This window comes from Ambystoma mexicanum, unplaced genomic scaffold, assembly GCF_040938575.1.
Source record: "Ambystoma mexicanum isolate Mex_15411 unplaced genomic scaffold, UKY_AmexF1_1 Mex_scaf46, whole genome shotgun sequence".
In the NCBI taxonomy this organism is placed as follows: Eukaryota; Metazoa; Chordata; class Amphibia; order Caudata; family Ambystomatidae; genus Ambystoma; species Ambystoma mexicanum.
In genome coordinates this window covers 335886-355747 of record NW_027182462.1, presented here as the reverse complement: position 1 = coordinate 355747, position 19862 = coordinate 335886, and the positions used below count along the sequence as shown (strand labels likewise).

General features: G+C 43.6%; 14 non-coding genes across 14 annotated transcripts; 10 read left to right on the top strand and 4 right to left on the bottom strand.

Annotated features, from left to right (window-relative positions):
- The first annotated feature begins 478 nt into the window (after positions 1–478).
- TRNAT-CGU (transfer RNA threonine (anticodon CGU)) lies at positions 479–550 on the top strand. The gene has a single exon. It is a non-coding gene; the product is annotated as a tRNA-Thr (tRNA).
- A 2561-nt stretch (positions 551–3111) lies between these two features.
- TRNAT-UGU (transfer RNA threonine (anticodon UGU)) lies at positions 3112–3183 on the top strand. Its single transcript has one exon. It is a non-coding gene; the product is annotated as a tRNA-Thr (tRNA).
- Positions 3184–3858: 675 nt separating this feature from the next.
- TRNAS-GCU (transfer RNA serine (anticodon GCU)) lies at positions 3859–3940 on the top strand. Its single transcript has one exon. It is a non-coding gene; the product is annotated as a tRNA-Ser (tRNA).
- Positions 3941–4486: 546 nt separating this feature from the next.
- On the top strand, positions 4487–4558 carry TRNAT-UGU (transfer RNA threonine (anticodon UGU)). The gene has a single exon. It is a non-coding gene; the product is annotated as a tRNA-Thr (tRNA).
- A 1454-nt stretch (positions 4559–6012) lies between these two features.
- Positions 6013–6107, bottom strand: TRNAI-UAU (transfer RNA isoleucine (anticodon UAU)). The gene is made up of 2 exons: positions 6070–6107; positions 6013–6048 (listed from the first exon to the last, which is right to left on the bottom strand). It is a non-coding gene; the product is annotated as a tRNA-Ile (tRNA).
- A 1022-nt stretch (positions 6108–7129) lies between these two features.
- TRNAT-UGU (transfer RNA threonine (anticodon UGU)) lies at positions 7130–7201 on the top strand. Its single transcript has one exon. It is a non-coding gene; the product is annotated as a tRNA-Thr (tRNA).
- A 1289-nt stretch (positions 7202–8490) lies between these two features.
- Positions 8491–8562, top strand: TRNAM-CAU (transfer RNA methionine (anticodon CAU)). The gene has a single exon. It is a non-coding gene; the product is annotated as a tRNA-Met (tRNA).
- A 1488-nt stretch (positions 8563–10050) lies between these two features.
- On the bottom strand, positions 10051–10145 carry TRNAI-UAU (transfer RNA isoleucine (anticodon UAU)). The gene is made up of 2 exons: positions 10108–10145; positions 10051–10086 (listed from the first exon to the last, which is right to left on the bottom strand). It is a non-coding gene; the product is annotated as a tRNA-Ile (tRNA).
- Positions 10146–12444: 2299 nt separating this feature from the next.
- On the bottom strand, positions 12445–12539 carry TRNAI-UAU (transfer RNA isoleucine (anticodon UAU)). Its single transcript has 2 exons — positions 12502–12539; positions 12445–12480 (listed from the first exon to the last, which is right to left on the bottom strand). It is a non-coding gene; the product is annotated as a tRNA-Ile (tRNA).
- Positions 12540–13561: 1022 nt separating this feature from the next.
- Positions 13562–13633, top strand: TRNAT-UGU (transfer RNA threonine (anticodon UGU)). Its single transcript has one exon. It is a non-coding gene; the product is annotated as a tRNA-Thr (tRNA).
- A 1286-nt stretch (positions 13634–14919) lies between these two features.
- On the top strand, positions 14920–14991 carry TRNAM-CAU (transfer RNA methionine (anticodon CAU)). The gene has a single exon. It is a non-coding gene; the product is annotated as a tRNA-Met (tRNA).
- A 1488-nt stretch (positions 14992–16479) lies between these two features.
- Positions 16480–16574, bottom strand: TRNAI-UAU (transfer RNA isoleucine (anticodon UAU)). The gene is made up of 2 exons: positions 16537–16574; positions 16480–16515 (listed from the first exon to the last, which is right to left on the bottom strand). It is a non-coding gene; the product is annotated as a tRNA-Ile (tRNA).
- A 1022-nt stretch (positions 16575–17596) lies between these two features.
- TRNAT-UGU (transfer RNA threonine (anticodon UGU)) lies at positions 17597–17668 on the top strand. The gene has a single exon. It is a non-coding gene; the product is annotated as a tRNA-Thr (tRNA).
- A 1309-nt stretch (positions 17669–18977) lies between these two features.
- Positions 18978–19049, top strand: TRNAM-CAU (transfer RNA methionine (anticodon CAU)). Its single transcript has one exon. It is a non-coding gene; the product is annotated as a tRNA-Met (tRNA).
- The last annotated feature ends 813 nt before the right edge of the window (positions 19050–19862 follow it).

Below are 19862 nucleotides of genomic sequence, written 5' to 3'. Positions count from 1 at the left end.
ATGAGTACAGATATGGAAATAGAGATGTAAAAATAAGTTCATTGGTGCAGGCGGAGAATGAAATTAGTCAAAGACTTTCCTCGTAGGTTTCCATTCTTTACTATTATAGGAGCTAAAATCAGCGCAGTTAGTAAATTCCCAAGCTTACATCCCAAATTCTTTTTTCTTTTAGTTGTCTGCCTTTTACATGTTCCTTTTGCCATCATTCTGACCTGCTATCTAAACTCATGAACCTGTTCAGCATCCTACTCAATACATACATACCCGTAAAAGTACATACTCAAACGCATACCGACAATGTATCACCAACATAAGCACACACGCTTTCGCAAATCAGATGTATGATGACGAACTGAACACATGCAGAGATATACAGCCATTTTTACACAACCAGAAATTCATATACCTGGAGATCTAACTAGGTAAAACCCATGGTTTCTTTGCACTTTCTGTTGTTGGCTGTGAGCAAGCAGCAGGTGCCCTTGTAGCTCAGTGGCAGAGCACTGGTCTCGTAAACCAGCGGTCATGAGTTCAAACCTCATCAGGGCCTCGGGCGGATTATTTTCAAAAAGCACGGGGAAGAGAAGCCAGAGTTGCACCATCTACAGAGAACCTTTTATGACGGGATGCATCCTCATAATTGAAGTCTTCCACAGAAGGAGTGAAATAGAGTTCGAGAGGAAGGCCTAATGTTTTCAGGCAAAGACTGACAAAAACCTTGCAATGTCGCATGTAGCTGCTTTGGTGAAAAGACTGTTCAAGTTCACAATGCAACGGAGGGGTGTTCCCCACCTCCATACAATCATCTCTTTGATAATGTAAACGTGCCAGGCGTGTTGAAAGACAACGACAGACACAACCGCACATACCAGTTGAAGAAAGAAAGCCTCAATTAGAGATGTGAGTCCCTCCGTTTCTGCGGGAGTCCACAAGTTTAATAAAAAATGAACACATATCTTTCATGTTCTAATGATTACCAATCTTTCTGATTAGCTCTGCATAGCTCCAATGGCTATGTGTGTGTGTGTGTGTATGTGCCCGTGTGTGTAGGGGAAGGGGTCGGTAGATGTGTTCACGCAGAGCAAGTTGCATACATCGCCAACAGCCATTCTCTCCTGCTCCTGTGCATCCAGTTCGGAAGCGAACCCACCCAATTGTTCTATATGTCTGCTACCCTGACCGCATTCACCCATCATTGGCTATTAGTATGCAGCTTGTGGGCGCTGTCAATGGGATATAAGCACCATTCCCCATGTCTGCAATAGCTAGACCAGATTCTGAGGTATGGTGAGCAGGGGTCCAGGCACTTCGCCTGACGAACGCCGGGCTTAGCCCTGCCGGGCCTAGCCCTGAGGGGCCTAACTGGGCATGGCCCTGTGTAAGGTAGGGTGAGCAGGGGACCACTTGCAACTAACCTTCGGCACCAATCAGGCATGGAGAGGTCTGTGCAAATGCCCAGCCCTTTAGCAATCTCGATCTGCAAAACCTTCAACTCCTAATTCTCATGGCTCCCAGAAGCCCTAGCCCATATGCAAATGAGGCGAGTTCCTATCAGCATCCTTGTTCTGCTTGATTTTATCAAAGTGACTGCCTGATTAGTGAAAGGGTATTTATTCTCAGAGGTTTGCTTCAAAGGCGATAATGCAGTAAATAGACAACATTATTCTTTGTAAGTTGATATTGTCTCCTGGATCCTACTCCAGTAACCCTTTTTCTACCTTTACAAATGTCTTCCGTAAGTGGTGCTCAGCAGAAAATGGAGTATAATAACAGTTGACATTTTTTATTTTCTGTTCTATTTTCAAAAACCCTCTGTAGCTGTATTTAAAGCGCAAACACCCCATAAATAACTTGCAATGAGTATTCCATGTCTAAACGGCAGAGGAGCTGTCATACAACATTAACGGCAATCAAGGAAACCTTGAAGTGAACCAAAAAATGTCCAGAACATTTATTGGTTCAATAATTCAGTTTTGAGGTGAATTAGTAAAAAGTTCCAAAGTTGCTCCAGGTGAGGCTTGAACTCACAACCTCGGCATTGCTCACTGCATGTACTGCTGTATAAGTACCCTGATTGCGCCACTGGAGCTGCTGTGTTTTGGTTTTCGACATGAAACTACACCCACAAACACACACACAAGTGTACAAAAGCACCCACAAGCTCTGGCATTGTCTTTTTAGCTGACACCAAATTATGGGTGCCTTGTAGTGCCCATATTGTGCCACTGGAGCTTACCTTTTAGCCTGATATACACTTTGCCACTGATGTTCAGCCAATGGTGCAGTCAAATGTCCCTTCTACATTTTTGTCATGCTGCAGGCAGTGCCACTGGAGCCAGCATGATGCTCTTCCTCATATTCAACACGTGTCAATTGAAACACCTCCCAATGTCATCTTGGCGATGCCTATAAACACCCCAGGACTTTGATGAATTTTTCTCAACAGCAAGTGAGGCAGTTTTCCTGCAAACGGCTGGATGTACCTCAACAAGGAACGCATTGTGGTTCTATTTTGAAGATGTTTGTGTTATTACCTGTAAAGACTTGAATGCCTAACATAATCCCTGTAGACGAGGTGGCCGAGTGATTAAGGCGATGGACTGCTAATCTGCTGTACACGCGTGGTTTCGAATCCCACCTTTGTCGATTTTAACTTTTGAAATCTTTTTTAAACATCTGCATTGCTCTAAGCACCATTGCCATTGGCTTTCAAAGAACATACAGACAAAAGTTAAAATATGCATGTTAGTTGATTAAGAAGGACACAAACAAGGTTGTCGTGTTACTGGCAGGAATGCAATCTGCTGTGCTTGACTACCCTTTGAGCCAGAATCCGGATAGAAATTTAAAAAACCAAAGGTAATATCCATATTGTCTCTCTGCTGCCATGTACATGTTTTTTTCAACTTTCACGCATCACATCTCCTCATTAGTCACCCTAAAATTGCGCGGAATACGCACAAATTAGCTGCTCCTCAAAAAATCGGCCAGAAAAAAACAGGTCAAATCACAATCATATACATACATTCTCACACCCCCTTCAAATATGTCTACCCAGTAAACATCATGTTGTGTGCTCGTTGTGTTGCTGTTATGCGTCATAACCTGAGGGGCTCTGTAGCTCAGTGGCAGAGCACTGGTCTTGTAAACCAGGGGTCGTGAGTTCGATCCTCTTCAGGGCCTCCAAATTGTAATTTTCTTGAACATTGTTGAATAGGAACTGATATTGCACATTGTACCTGTGCAACCTTTTACCAATGGATTCGGGCCTATAACAAAGCCACAAGCGCAAGGTGTCTGAATAGGTCGGCTTTCTGGACCTAATTTCTTCAAGAAAAAGACCTTGATAATCTTGTGATGACAGATGCAGATGATCACGGTGAAGCCCTTACTCTATTGAACAGTACAGCGGTTCTGGGTTGCACGCCTTTCTCTATTTTCAGGGACGTTGATGTGGCAAAATTTAATTGGAAAAGGGTTATTGCCATCACTCACTATTTAAATTCAATGACATCACAGGAAGCAGCAGCATCTGAACTTTGATCTTGGCTGGAAACGTTGAATGATGCCAAACACTGGGAAACTGGAGCTTGCGTTATGCTGGTTTTACTACTAATGGTGTGCCATACGGAAGCTCAAGCACCTTCCTCTGGATTAGTGTTGTGAACCCTCCAGGAGCTCTTGTTATATTTTTCTGAACTTCAACTTGATGTGTTTATCTATCAATGGCCGGGTAAGGAAGAACGAGTCAACGATCTTGTTTCTACTATGACAAACATGATCTATTTTTCACTGACTTTGCACCACCATTGTTTTATCTCTTCTTTAAGCATGGGACTCGAGCACCGTTCCCAAACAGACGAGGTGGCCGAGTGGTTAAGGCGATGGACTGCTAATCCATTGTGCTCTGCACGCGTGGGTTCGAATCCCACCTTCGTCGTATTTTTTCTTTATAGTCTGCATTTAAACATAGACCAAAGTCTTTCAACCTCCCTGTGAAAGACAGGAATGAGTACAGATATGGAAATAGAGATGTAAAAATAAGTTCATTGGTGCAGGCGGAGAATGAAATTAGTCAAAGACTTTCCTCGTAGGTTTCCATTCTTTACTATTATAGGAGCCAAAATCAGCGCAGTTAGTAAATTCCCAAGCTTACATCCCAAATTCTTTTTTCTTTTAGTTGTCTGCCTTTTACATGTTCCTTTTGCCATCATTCTGACCTGCTATCTAAACTCATGAACCTGTTCAGCATCCTACTCAATACATACATACCCGTAAAAGTACATACTCAAACGCATACCGACAATGTATCACCAACATAAGCACACACGCTTTCGCAAATCAGATGTATGATGACGAACTGAACACATGCAGAGATATACAGCCATTTTTACACAACCAGAAATTCATATACCTGGAGATCTAACTAGGTAAAACCCATGGTTTCTTTGCACTTTCTGTTGTTGGCTGTGAGCAAGCAGCAGGTGGCCTTGTAGCTCAGTGGCAGAGCACTGGTCTTGTAAACCAGTGGTCATGAGTTCAAACCTCATCAGGGCCTCGGGCGGATTATTTTCAAAAAGCACGGGGAAGAGAAGCCAGAGTTGCACCATCTACAGAGAACCTTTTATGACGGGATGCATCCTCATAATTGAAGTCTTCCACAGAAGGAGTGAAATAGAGTTCGAGAGGAAGGCCTAATGTTTTCAGGCAAAGACTGACAAAAACCTTGCAATGTCGCATGTAGCTGCTTTGGTGAAAAGACTGTTCAAGTTCACAATGCAACGGAGGGGTGTTCCCCACCTCCATACAATCATCTCTTTGATAATGTAAACGTGCCAGGCGTGTTGAAAGACAACGACAGACACAACCGCACATACCAGTTGAAGAAAGAAAGCCTCAATTAGAGATGTGAGTCCCTCCGTTTCTGCGGGAGTCCACAAGTTTAATAAAAAATGAACACATATCTTTCATGTTCTAATGATTACCAATCTTTCTGATTAGCTCTGCATAGCTCCAATGGCTATGTGTGTGTGTGTGTGTATGTGCCCGTGTGTGTAGGGGAAGGGGTCGGTAGATGTGTTCACGCAGAGCAAGTTGCATACATCGCCAACAGCCATTCTCTCCTGCTCCTGTGCATCCAGTTCGGAAGCGAACCCACCCAATTGTTCTATATGTCTGCTACCCTGACCGCATTCACCCATCATTGGCTATTAGTATGCAGCTTGTGGGCGCTGTCAATGGGATATAAGCACCATTCCCCATGTCTGCAATAGCTAGACCAGATTCTGAGGTATGATGAGCAGGGGTCCAGGCACTTCGCCTGACGAACGCCGGGCTTAGCCCTGCCGGGCCTAGCCCTGAGGGGCCTAACTGGGCATGGCCCTGTGTAAGGTAGGGTGAGCAGGGGACCACTTGCAACTAACCTTCGGCACCAATCAGGCATGGAGAGGTCTGTGCAAATGCCCAGCCCTTTAGCAATCTCGATCTGCAAAACCTTCAACTCCTAATTCTCATGGCTCCCAGAAGCCCTAGCCCATATGCAAATGAGGCGAGTTCCTATCAGCATCCTTGTTCTGCTTGATTTTATCAAAGTGACTGCCTGATTAGTGAAAGGGTATTTATTCTCAGAGGTTTGCTTCAAAGGCGATAATGCAGTAAATAGACAACATTATTCTTTGTAAGTTGATATTGTCTCCTGGATCCTACTCCAGTAACCCTTTTTCTACCTTTACAAATGTCTTCCGTAAGTGGTGCTCAGCAGAAAATGGAGTATAATAACAGTTGACATTTTTTATTTTCTGTTCTATTTTCAAAAACCCTCCGTAGCTGTATTTAAAGCGCAAACACCCCATAAATAACTTGCAATGAGTATTCCATGTCTAAAAGGCAGAGGAGCTGTCATACAACATTAACTGACAATCAAGGAAACCTTGAGGTGAACCAAAAAATGTCCAGAACATTTATTGGTTCAATAATTCAGTTTTGAGGTGAATTAGTAAAAAGTTCCAAAGTTGCTCCAGGTGAGGCTTGAACTCACAACCTCGGCATTGCTCACTGCATGTACTGCTGTATAAGTACCGCGCGCTAACCGATTGCACCACTGGAGCTGCTGTGTTTTGGTTTTCGACATGAAACTACACCCACAAACACACACACAAGTGTACAAAAGCACCCACAAGCTCTGGCATTGTCTTTTTAGCTGACACCAAATTATGGGTGCCTTGTAGTGCCCATATTGTGCCACTGGAGCTTACCTTTTAGCCTGATATACACTTTGCCACTGATGTTCAGCCAATGGTGCAGTCAAATGTCCCTTCTACATTTTTGTCATGCTGCAGGCAGTGCCACTGGAGCCAGCATGATGCTCTTCCTCATATTCAACACGTGTCAATTGAAACACCTCCCAATGTCATCTTGGCGATGCCTATAAACACCCCAGGACTTTGATGAATTTTTCTCAACAGCAAGTGAGGCAGTTTTCCTGCAAACGGCTGGATGTACCTCAACAAGGAACGCATTGTGGTTCTATTTTGAAGATGTTTGTGTTATTACCTGTAAAGACTTGAATGCCTAACATAATCCCTGTAGACGAGGTGGCCGAGTGGTTAAGGCGATGGACTGCTAATCTGCTGTACACGCGTGGTTTCGAATCCCACCTTTGTCGATTTTAACTTTTGAAATCTTTTTTAAACATCTGCATTGCTCTAAGCACCATTGCCATTGGCTTTCAAAGAACATACAGACAAAAGTGAAAATATGCATGTTAGTTGATTAAGAAGGACACAAACAAGGTTGTCGTGTTACTGGCAGGAATGCAATCTGCTGTGCTTGACTACCCTTTGAGCCAGAATCCGGATAGAAATTTAAAAAAGCAAAGGTAATATCCATATTGTCTCTCTGCTGCCATGTACATGTTTTTTTCAACTTTCACGCATCACATCTCCTCATTAGTCACCCTAAAATTGCGCGGAATACGCACAAATTAGCTGCTCCTCAAAAAATCGGCCAGAAAAAAACAGGTCAAATCACAATCATATACATACATTCTCACACACCCTTCAAATATGTCTACCCAGTAAACATCATGTTGTGTGCTCGTTGTGTTGCTGTTATGCGTCATAACCTGAGGGGCTCTGTAGCTCAGTGGCAGAGCACTGGTCTTGTAAACCAGGGGTCGTGAGTTCGATCCTCATCAGGGCCTCCAAATGGTAATTTTCTTGAACATTGTTGAATAGGAACTGATATTGCACATTGTACCTGTGCAACCTTTTACCAATGGATTCGGGCCTATAACAAAGCCACAAGCGCAAGGTGTCTGAATAGTCTGTGGGGAAGGTCGGCTTTCTGGACCTAATTTCTTCAAGAAAAAGACCTTGATAATCTTGTGATGACAGATGCAGATGATCACGGTGAAGCCCTTACTCTATTGAACAGTACAGCGGTTCTGGGTTGCACGCCTTTCTCTATTTTCAGGGACGTTGATGTGGCAAAATTTAATTGGAAAAGGGTTATTGCCATCACTCACTATTTAAATTCAATGACATCACAGGAAGCAGCAGCATCTGAACTTTGATCTTGGCTGGAAACGTTGAATGATGCCAAACACTGGGAAACTGGAGCTTGCGTTATGCTGGTTTTACTACTAATGGTGTGCCATACGGAAGCTCAAGCACCTTCCTCTGGATTAGTGTTGTGAACCCTCCAGGAGCTCTTGTTATATTTTTCTGAACTTCAACTTGATGTGTTTATCTATCAATGGCCGGGTAAGGAAGAACGAGTCAACGATCTTGTTTCTACTATGACAAACATGATCTATTTTTCACTGACTTTGCACCACCATTGTTTTATCTCTTCTTTAAGCATGGGACTCGAGCACCGTTCCCAAACAGACGAGGTGGCCGAGTGGTTAAAGCAATGGACTGCTAATCCATTGTGCTCTGCACGTTTTTCTTTATAGTCTGCATTTAAACATAGACCAAAGTCTTTCAACCTCCCTGTGAAAGACAGGAATGAGTACAGATATGGAAATAGAGATGTAAAAATAAGTTCATTGGTGCAGGCGGAGAATGAAATTAGTCAAAGACTTTCCTCGTAGGTTTCCATTCTTTACTATTATAGGAGCCAAAATCAGCGCAGTTAGTAAATTCCCAAGCTTACATCCCAAATTCTTTTTTCTTTTAGTTGTCTGCCTTTTACATGTTCCTTTTGCCATCATTCTGACCTGCTATCTAAACTCATGAACCTGTTCAGCATCCTACTCAATACATACATACCCGTAAAAAAAGTACATACTCAAACGCATACCGACAATGTATCACCAACATAAGCACACACGCTTTCGCAAATCAGATGTATGATGACGTACTGAACACATGCAGAGATATACAGCCATTTTTACACAACCAGAAATTCATATACCTGGAGATCTAACTAGGTAAAACCCATGGTTTCTTTGCACTTTCTGTTGTTGGCTGTGAGCAAGCAGCAGGTGGCCTTGTAGCTCAGTGGCAGAGCACTGGTCTCATAAACCAGCGGTCATGAGTTCAAACCTCATCAGGGCCTCGGGCGGATTATTTTCAAAAAGCACGGGGAAGAGAAGCCAGAGTTGCACCATCTACAGAGAACCTTTTATGACGGGATGCATCCTCATAATTGAAGTCTTCCACAGAAGGAGTGAAATAGAGTTCGAGAGGAAGGCCTAATGTTTTCAGGCAAAGACTGACAAAAACCTTGCAATGTCGCATGTAGCTGCTTTGGTGAAAAGACTGTTCAAGTTCACAATGCAACGGAGGGGTGTTCCCCATCTCCATACAATCATCTCTTTGATAATGTAAACGTGCCAGGCGTGTTGAAAGACAAAGACAGACACAACCGCACATACCAGTTGAAGAAAGACAGCCAGCAAACACATTTGTATAGAGGTAAGCAAGCCTCAATTAGAGATGTGAGTCCCTCCGTTTCTGCGGGAGTCCACAAGTTTAATAAAAAATGAACACATATCTTTCATGTTCTAATGATTACCAATCTTTCTGATTAGCTCTGCATAGCTCCAATGGCTATGTGTGTGTGTGTGTGTGTATGTGCCCGTGTGTGTAGGGGAAGGGGTCGGTAGATGTGTTCACGCAGAGCAAGTTGCATACATCGCCAACAGCCATTCTCTCCTGCTCCTGTGCATCCAGTTCGGAAGCGAACCCACCCAATTGTTCTATATGTCTGCTACCCTGACCGCATTCACACATCATTGGCTATTAGTATGCAGCTTGTGGGCGCTGTCAATGGGATATAAGCACCATTCCCCATGTCTGCAATAGCTAGACCAGATTCTGAGGTATGATGAGCAGGGGTCCAGGCACTTCGCCTGACGAACGCCGGGCTTAGCCCTGCCGGGCCTAGCCCTGAGGGGCCTAACTGGGCATGGCCCTGTGTAAGGTAGGCTGAGCAGGGGACCACTTGCAACTAACCTTCGGCACCAATCAGGCATGGAGAGGTCTGTGCAAATTCCCAGCCCTTTAGCAATCTCGATCTGCAAAACCTTCAACTCCTAATTCTCATGGCTCCCAGAAGCCCTAGCCCATATGCAAATGAGGCGAGTTCCTATCAGCATCCTTGTTCTGCTTGATTTTATCAAAGTGACTGCCTGATTAGTGAAAGGGTATTTATTCTCAGAGGTTTGCTTCAAAGGCGATAATGCAGTAAATAGACAACATTATTCTTTGTAAGTTGATATTGTCTCCTGGATCCTACTCCAGTAACCCTTTTTCTACCTTTACAAATGTCTTCCGTAAGTGGTGCTCAGCAGAAAATGGAGTATAATAACAGTTGACATTTTTTATTTTCTGTTCTATTTTCAAAAACCCTCCGTAGCTGTATTTAAAGCGCAAACACCCCATAAATAACTTGCAATGAGTATTCCATGTCTAAAAGGCAGAGGAGCTGTCATACAACATTAACTGACAATCAAGGAAACCTTGAGGTGAACCAAAAAATGTCCAGAACATTTATTGGTTCAATAATTCAGTTTTGAGGTGAATTAGTAAAAAGTTCCAAAGTTGCTCCAGGTGAGGCTTGAACTCACAACCTCGGCATTGCTCACTGCATGTACTGCTGTATAAGTACCGCGCGCTAACCGATTGCGCCACTGGAGCTGCTGTGTTTTGGTTTTCGACATGAAACTACACCCACAAACACACACACAAGTGTACAAAAGCACCCACAAGCTCTGGCATTGTCTTTTTAGCTGACACCAAATTATGGGTGCCTTGTAGTGCCCATATTGTGCCACTGGAGCTTACCTTTTAGCCTGATATACACTTTGCCACTGATGTTCAGCCAATGGTGCAGTCAAATGTCCCTTCTACATTTTTGTCATGCTGCAGGCAGTGCCACTGGAGCCAGCATGATGCTCTTCCTCATATTCAACACGTGTCAATTGAAACACCTCCAATGTCATCTTGGCGATGCCTATAAACACCCCAGGACTTTGATGAATTTTTCTCAACAGCAAGTGAGGCAGTTTTCCTGCAAACGGCTGGATGTACCTCAACAAGGAACGCATTGTGGTTCTATTTTGAAGATGTTTGTGTTATTACCTGTAAAGACTTGAATGCCTAACATAATCCCTGTAGACGAGGTGGCCGAGTGGTTAAGGCGATGGACTGCTAATCTGCTGTACACGCGTGGTTTCGAATCCCACCTTTGTCGATTTTAACTTTTGAAATCTTTTTTAAACATCTGCATTGCTCTAAGCACCATTGCCATTGGCTTTCAAAGAACATACAGACAAAAGTGAAAATATGCATGTTAGTTGATTAAGAAGGACACAAACAAGGTTGTCGTGTTACTGGCAGGAATGCAATCTGCTGTGCTTGACTACCCTTTGAGCCAGAATCCGGATAGAAATTTAAAAAAGCAAAGGTAATATCCATATTGTCTCTCTGCTGCCATGTACATGTTTTTTTCAACTTTCACGCATCACATCTCCTCATTAGTCACCCTAAAATTGCGCCATCTACAGAGAACCTTTTATGACGGGATGCATCCTCATAATTGAAGTCTTCCACAGAAGGAGTGAAATAGAGTTCGAGAGGAAGGCCTAATGTTTTCAGGCAAAGACTGACAAAAACCTTGCAATGTCGCATGTAGCTGCTTTGGTGAAAAGACTGTTCAAGTTCACAATGCAACGGAGGGGTGTTCCCCATCTCCATACAATCATCTCTTTGATAATGTAAACGTGCCAGGCGTGTTGAAAGACAAAGACAGACACAACCGCACATACCAGTTGAAGAAAGACAGCCAGCAAACACATTTGTATAGAGGTAAGCAAGCCTCAATTAGAGATGTGAGTCCCTCCGTTTCTGCGGGAGTCCACAAGTTTAATAAAAAATGAACACATATCTTTCATGTTCTAATGATTACCAATCTTTCTGATTAGCTCTGCATAGCTCCAATGGCTATGTGTGTGTGTGTGTGTGTATGTGCCCGTGTGTGTAGGGGAAGGGGTCGGTAGATGTGTTCACGCAGAGCAAGTTGCATACATCGCCAACAGCCATTCTCTCCTGCTCCTGTGCATCCAGTTCAGAAGCGAACCCACCCAATTGTTCTATATGTCTGCTACCCTGACCGCATTCACACATCATTGGCTATTAGTATGCAGCTTGTGGGCGCTGTCAATGGGATATAAGCACCATTCCCCATGTCTGCAATAGCTAGACCAGATTCTGAGGTATGATGAGCAGGGGTCCAGGCACTTCGCCTGACGAACGCCGGGCTTAGCCCTGCCGGGCCTAGCCCTGAGGGGCCTAACTGGGCATGGCCCTGTGTAAGGTAGGGTGAGCAGGGGACCACTTGCAACTAACCTTCGGCACCAATCAGGCATGGAGAGGTCTGTGCAAATGCCCAGCCCTTTAGCAATCTCGATCTGCAAAACCTTCAACTCCTAATTCTCATGGCTCCCAGAAGCCCTAGCCCATATGCAAATGAGGCGAGTTCCTATCAGCATCCTTGTTCTGCTTGATTTTATCAAAGTGACTGCCTGATTAGTGAAAGGGTATTTATTCTCAGAGGTTTGCTTCAAAGGCGATAATGCAGTAAATAGACAACATTATTCTTTGTAAGATGCATTTGTCTCCTGGATCCTACTCCAGTAACCCTTTTTCTACCTTTACAAATGTCTTCCGTAAGTGGTGCTCAGCAGAAAATGGAGTATAATAACAGTTGACATTTTTTATTTTCTGTTCTATTTTCAAAAACCCTCCGTAGCTGTATTTAAAGCGCAAACACCCCATAAATAACTTGCAATGAGTATTCCATGTCTAAAAGGCAGAGGAGCTGTCATACAACATTAACTGACAATCAAGGAAACCTTGAGGTGAACCAAAAAATGTCCAGAACATTTATTGGTTCAATAATTCAGTTTTGAGGTGAATTAGTAAAAAGTTCCAAAGTTGCTCCAGGTGAGGCTTGAACTCACAACCTCGGCATTGCTCACTGCATGTACTGCTGTATAAGTACCGCGCGCTAACCGATTGCGCCACTGGAGCTGCTGTGTTTTGGTTTTCGACATGAAACTACACCCACAAACACACACACAAGTGTACAAAAGCACCCACAAGCTCTGGCATTGTCTTTTTAGCTGACACCAAATTATGGGTGCCTTGTAGTGCCCATATTGTGCCACTGGAGCTTACCTTTTAGCCTGATATACACTTTGCCACTGATGTTCAGCCAATGGTGCAGTCAAATGTCCCTTCTACATTTTTGTCATGCTGCAGGCAGTGCCACTGGAGCCAGCATGATGCTCTTCCTCATATTCAACACGTGTCAATTGAAACACCTCCCAATGTCATCTTGGCGATGCCTATAAACACCCCAGGACTTTGATGAATTTTTCTCAACAGCAAGTGAGGCAGTTTTCCTGCAAACGGCTGGATGTACCTCAACAAGGAACGCATTGTGGTTCTATTTTGAAGATGTTTGTGTTATTACCTGTAAAGACTTGAATGCCTAGCATAATCCCTGTAGACGAGGTGGCCGAGTGGTTAAGGCGATGGACTGCTAATCTGCTGTACACGCGTGGTTTCGAATCCCACCTTTGTCGATTTTAACTTTTGAAATCTTTTTTAAACATCTGCATTGCTCTAAGCACCATTGCCATTGGCTTTCAAAGAACATACAGACAAAAGTGAAAATATGCATGTTAGTTGATTAAGAAGGACACAAACAAGGTTGTCGTGTTACTGGCAGGAATGCAATCTGCTGTGCTTGACTACCCTTTGAGCCAGAATCCGGATAGAAATTTAAAAAAGCAAAGGTAATATCCATATTGTCTCTCTGCTGCCATGTACATGTTTTTTTCAACTTTCACGCATCACATCTCCTCATTAGTCACCCTAAAATTGCGCGGAATACGCACAAATTAGCTGCTCCTCAAAAAATCGGCCAGAAAAAAACAGGTCAAATCACAATCATATACATACATTCTCACACACCCTTCAAATATGTCTACCCAGTAAACATCATGTTGTGTGCTCGTTGTGTTGCTGTTATGCGTCATAACCTGAGGGGCTCTGTAGCTCAGTGGCAGAGCACTGGTCTTGTAAACCAGGGGTCGTGAGTTCGATCCTCATCAGGGCCTCCAAATGGTAATTTTCTTGAACATTGTTGAATAGGAACTGATATTGCACATTGTACCTGTGCAACCTTTTACCAATGGATTCGGGCCTATAACAAAGCCACAAGCGCAAGGTGTCTGAATAGTCTGTGGGGAAGGTCGGCTTTCTGGACCTAATTTCTTCAAGAAAAAGACCTTGATAATCTTGTGATGACAGATGCAGATGATCACGGTGAAGCCCTTACTCTATTGAACAGTACAGCGGTTCTGGGTTGCACGCCTTTCTCTATTTTCAGGGACGTTGATGTGGCAAAATTTAATTGGAAAAGGGTTATTGCCATCACTCACTATTTAAATTCAATGACATCACAGGAAGCAGCAGCATCTGAACTTTGATCTTGGCTGGAAACGTTGAATGATGCCAAACACTGGGAAACTGGAGCTTGCGTTATGCTGGTTTTACTACTAATGGTGTGCCATACGGAAGCTCAAGCACCTTCCTCTGGATTAGTGTTGTGAACCCTCCAGGAGCTCTTGTTATATTTTTCTGAACTTCAACTTGATGTGTTTATCTATCAATGGCCGGGTAAGGAAGAACGAGTCAACGATCTTGTTTCTACTATGACAAACATGATCTATTTTTCACTGACTTTGCACCACCATTGTTTTATCTCTTCTTTAAGCATGGGACTCGAGCACCGTTCCCAAACAGACGAGGTGGCCGAGTGGTTAAAGCAATGGACTGCTAATCCATTGTGCTCTGCACGTTTTTCTTTATAGTCTGCATTTAAACATAGACCAAAGTCTTTCAACCTCCCTGTGAAAGACAGGAATGAGTACAGATATGGAAATAGAGATGTAAAAATAAGTTCATTGGTGCAGGCGGAGAATGAAATTAGTCAAAGACTTTCCTCGTAGGTTTCCATTCTTTACTATTATAGGAGCCAAAATCAGCGCAGTTAGTAAATTCCCAAGCTTACATCCCAAATTCTTTTTTCTTTTAGTTGTCTGCCTTTTACATGTTCCTTTTGCCATCATTCTGACCTGCTATCTAAACTCATGAACCTGTTCAGCATCCTACTCAATACATACATACCCGTAAAAGTACATACTCAAACGCATACCGACAATGTATCACCAACATATGCACACACGCTTTCGCAAATCAGATGTATGATGACGTACTGAACACATGCAGAGATATACAGCCATTTTTACACAACCAGAAATTCATATACCTGGAGATCTAACTAGGTAAAACCCATGGTTTCTTTGCACTTTCTGTTGTTGGCTGTGAGCAAGCAGCAGGTGGCCTTGTAGCTCAGTGGCAGAGCACTGGTCTCATAAACCAGCGGTCATGAGTTCAAACCTCATCAGGGCCTCGGGCGGATTATTTTCAAAAAGCACGGGGAAGAGAAGCCAGAGTTGCACCATCTACAGAGAACCTTTTATGACGGGATGCATCCTCATAATTGAAGTCTTCCACAGAAGGAGTGAAATAGAGTTCGAGAGGAAGGCCTAATGTTTTCAGGCAAAGACTGACAAAAACCTTGCAATGTCGCATGTAGCTGCTTTGGTGAAAAGACTGTTCAAGTTCACAATGCAACGGAGGGGTGTTCCCCATCTCCATACAATCATCTCTTTGATAATGTAAACGTGCCAGGCGTGTTGAAAGACAAAGACAGACACAACCGCACATACCAGTTGAAGAAAGACAGCCAGCAAACACATTTGTATAGAGGTAAGCAAGCCTCAATTAGAGATGTGAGTCCCTCCGTTTCTGCGGGAGTCCACAAGTTTAATAAAAAATGAACACATATCTTTCATGTTCTAATGATTACCAATCTTTCTGATTAGCTCTGCATAGCTCCAATGGCTATGTGTGTGTGTGTGTGTGTATGTGCCCGTGTGTGTAGGGGAAGGGGTCGGTAGATGTGTTCACGCAGAGCAAGTTGCATACATCGCCAACAGCCATTCTCTCCTGCTCCTGTGCATCCAGTTCGGAAGCGAACCCACCCAATTGTTCTATATGTCTGCTACCCTGACCGCATTCACACATCATTGGCTATTAGTATGCAGCTTGTGGGCGCTGTCAATGGGATATAAGCACCATTCCCCATGTCTGCAATAGCTAGACCAGATTCTGAGGTATGATGAGCAGGGGTCCAGGCACTTCGCCTGACGAACGCCGGGCTTAGCCCTGCCGGGCCTAGCCCTGAGGGGCCTAACTGGGCATGGCCCTGTGTAAGGTAGGCTGAGCAGGGGACCACTTGCAACTAACCTTCGGCACCAATCAGGCATGGAGAGGTCTGTGCAAATGCCCAGCCCTTTAGCAATCTCGATCTGCAAAACCTTCAACTCCTAATTCTCATGGCTCCCAGAAGCCCTAGCCCATATGCAAATGAGGCGAGTTCCTATCAGCATCCTTGTTCTGCTTGATTTTATCAAAGTGACTGCCTGATTAGTGAAAGGGTATTTATTCTCAGAGGTTTGCTTCAAAGGCGATAATGCAGTAAATAGACAACATTATTCTTTGTAAGTTGATATTGTCTCCTGGATCCTACTCCAGTAACCCTTTTTCTACCTTTACAAATGTCTTCCGTAAGTGGTGCTCAGCAGAAAATGGAGTATAATAACAGTTGACATTTTTTATTTTCTGTTCTATTTTCAAAAACCCTCCGTAGCTGTATTTAAAGCGCAAACACCCCATAAATAACTTGCAATGAGTATTCCATGTCTAAAAGGCAGAGGAGCTGTCATACAACATTAACTGACAATCAAGGAAACCTTGAGGTGAACCAAAAAATGTCCAGAACATTTATTGGTTCAATAATTCAGTTTTGAGGTGAATTAGTAAAAAGTTCCAAAGTTGCTCCAGGTGAGGCTTGAACTCACAACCTCGGCATTGCTCACTGCATGTACTGCTGTATAAGTACCGCGCGCTAACCGATTGCGCCACTGGAGCTGCTGTGTTTTGGTTTTCGACATGAAACTACACCCACAAACACACACACAAGTGTACAAAAGCACCCACAAGCTCTGGCATTGTCTTTTTAGCTGACACCAAATTATGGGTGCCTTGTAGTGCCCATATTGTGCCACTGGAGCTTACCTTTTAGCCTGATATACACTTTGCCACTGATGTTCAGCCAATGGTGCAGTCAAATGTCCCTTCTACATTTTTGTCATGCTGCAGGCAGTGCCACTGGAGCCAGCATGATGCTCTTCCTCATATTCAACACGTGTCAATTGAAACACCTCCCAATGTCATCTTGGCGATGCCTATAAACACCCCAGGACTTTGATGAATTTTTCTCAACAGCAAGTGAGGCAGTTTTCCTGCAAACGGCTGGATGTACCTCAACAAGGAACGCATTGTGGTTCTATTTTGAAGATGTTTGTGTTATTACCTGTAAAGACTTGAATGCCTAACATAATCCCTGTAGACGAGGTGGCCGAGTGGTTAAGGCGATGGACTGCTAATCTGCTGTACACGCGTGGTTTCGAATCCCACCTTTGTCGATTTTAACTTTTGAAATCTTTTTTAAACATCTGCATTGCTCTAAGCACCATTGCCATTGGCTTTCAAAGAACATACAGACAAAAGTGAAAATATGCATGTTAGTTGATTAAGAAGGACACAAACAAGGTTGTCGTGTTACTGGCAGGAATGCAATCTGCTGTGCTTGACTACCCTTTGAGCCAGAATCCGGATAGAAATTTAAAAAAGCAAAGGTAATATCCATATTGTCTCTCTGCTGCCATGTACATGTTTTTTTCAACTTTCACGCATCACATCTCCTCATTAGTCACCCTAAAATTGCGCGGAATACGCACAAATTAGCTGCTCCTCAAAAAATCGCCCAGAAAAAAACAGGTCAAATCACAATCATATACATACATTCTCACACACCCTTCAAATATGTCTACCCAGTAAACATCATGTTGTGTGCTCGTTGTGTTGCTGTTATGCGTCATAACCTGAGGGGCTCTGTAGCTCAGTGGCAGAGCACTGGTCTTGTAAAGCAGGGGTCGTGAGTTCGATCCTCATCAGGGCCTCCAAATGGTAATTTTCTTGAACATTGTTGAATAGGAACTGATATTGCACATTGTACCTGTGCAACCTTTTACCAATGGATTCGGGCCTATAACAAAGCCACAAGCGCAAGGTGTCTGAATAGTCTGTGGGGAAGGTCGGCTTTCTGGACCTAATTTCTTCAAGAAAAAGACCTTGATAATCTTGTGATGACAGATGCAGATGATCACGGTGAAGCCCTTACTCTATTGAACAGTACAGCGGTTCTGGGTTGCACGCCTTTCTCTATTTTCAGGGACGTTGATGTGGCAAAATTTAATTGGAAAAGGGTTATTGCCATCACTCACTATTTAAATTCAATGACATCACAGGAAGCAGCAGCATCTGAACTTTGATCTTGGCTGGAAACGTTGAATGATGCCAAACACTGGGAAACTGGAGCTTGCGTTATGCTGGTTTTACTACTAATGGTGTGCCATACGGAAGCTCAAGCACCTTCCTCTGGATTAGTGTTGTGAACCCTCCAGGAGCTCTTGTTATATTTTTCTGAACTTCAACTTGATGTGTTTATCTATCAATGGCCGGGTAAGGAAGAACGAGTCAACGATCTTGTTTCTACTATGACAAACATGATCTATTTTTCACTGACTTTGCACCACCATTGTTTGATCTCTTCTTTAAGCATGGGACTCGAGCACCGTTCCCAAACAGACGAGGTGGCCGAGTGGTTATGGACTGCTAATCCATTGTGCTCTGCACGCGTGGGTTCAAATCCCACCTTCGTCGTATTTTTTCTTTATAGTCTGCATTTAAACATAGACCAAAGTCTTTCAACCTCCCTGTGAAAGACAGGAATGAGTACAGATATGGAAATAGAGATGTAAAAATAAGTTCATTGGTGCAGGCGGAGAATGAAATTAGTCAAAGACTTTCCTCGTAGGTTTCCATTCTTTACTATTATAGGAGCCAAAATCAGCGCAGTTAGTAAATTCCCAAGCTTACATCCCAAATTCTTTTTTCTTTTAGTTGTCTGCCTTTTACATGTTCCTTTTGCCATCATTCTGACCTGCTATCTAAACTCATGAACCTGTTCAGCATCCTACTCAATACATACATACCCGTAAAAGTACATACTCAAACGCATACCGACAATGTATCACCAACATAAGCACACACGCTTTCGCAAATCAGATGTATGATGACGTACTGAACACATGCAGAGATATACAGCCATTTTTACACAACCAGAAATTCATATACCTGGAGATCTAACTAGGTAAAACCCATGGTTTCTTTGCACTTTCTGTTGTTGGCTGTGAGCAAGCAGCAGGTGGCCTTGTAGCTCAGTGGCAGAGCACTGGTCTCATAAACCAGCGGTCATGAGTTCAAACCTCATCAGGGCCTCGGGCGGATTATTTTCAAAAAGCACGGGGAAGAGAAGCCAGAGTTGCACCATCTACAGAGAACCTTTTATGACGGGATGCATCCTCATAATTGAAGTCTTCCACAGAAGGAGTGAAATAGAGTTCGAGAGGAAGGCCTAATGTTTTCAGGCAAAGACTGACAAAAACCTTGCAATGTCGCATGTAGCTGCTTTGGTGAAAAGACTGTTCAAGTTCACAATGCAACGGAGGGGTGTTCCCCATCTCCATACAATCATCTCTTTGATAATGTAAACGTGCCAGGCGTGTTGAAAGACAAAGACAGACACAACCGCACATACCAGTTGAAGAAAGACAGCCAGCAAACACATTTGTATAGAGGTAAGCAAGCCTCAATTAGAGATGTGAGTCCCTCCGTTTCTGCGGGAGTCCACAAGTTTAATAAAAAATGAACACATATCTTTCATGTTCTAATGATTACCAATCTTTCTGATTAGCTCTGCATAGCTCCAATGGCTATGTGTGTGTGTGTGTGTATGTGCCCGTGTGTGTAGGGGAAGGGGTCGGTAGATGTGTTCACGCAGAGCAAGTTGCATACATCGCCAACAGCCATTCTCTCCTGCTCCTGTGCATCCAGTTCGGAAGCGAACCCACCCAATTGTTCTATATGTCTGCTACCCTGACCGCATTCACACATCATTGGCTATTAGTATGCAGCTTGTGGGCGCTGTCAATGGGATATAAGCACCATTCCCCATGTCTGCAATAGCTAGACCAGATTCTGAGGTATGATGAGCAGGGGTCCAGGCACTTCGCCTGACAAACGCCGGGCTTA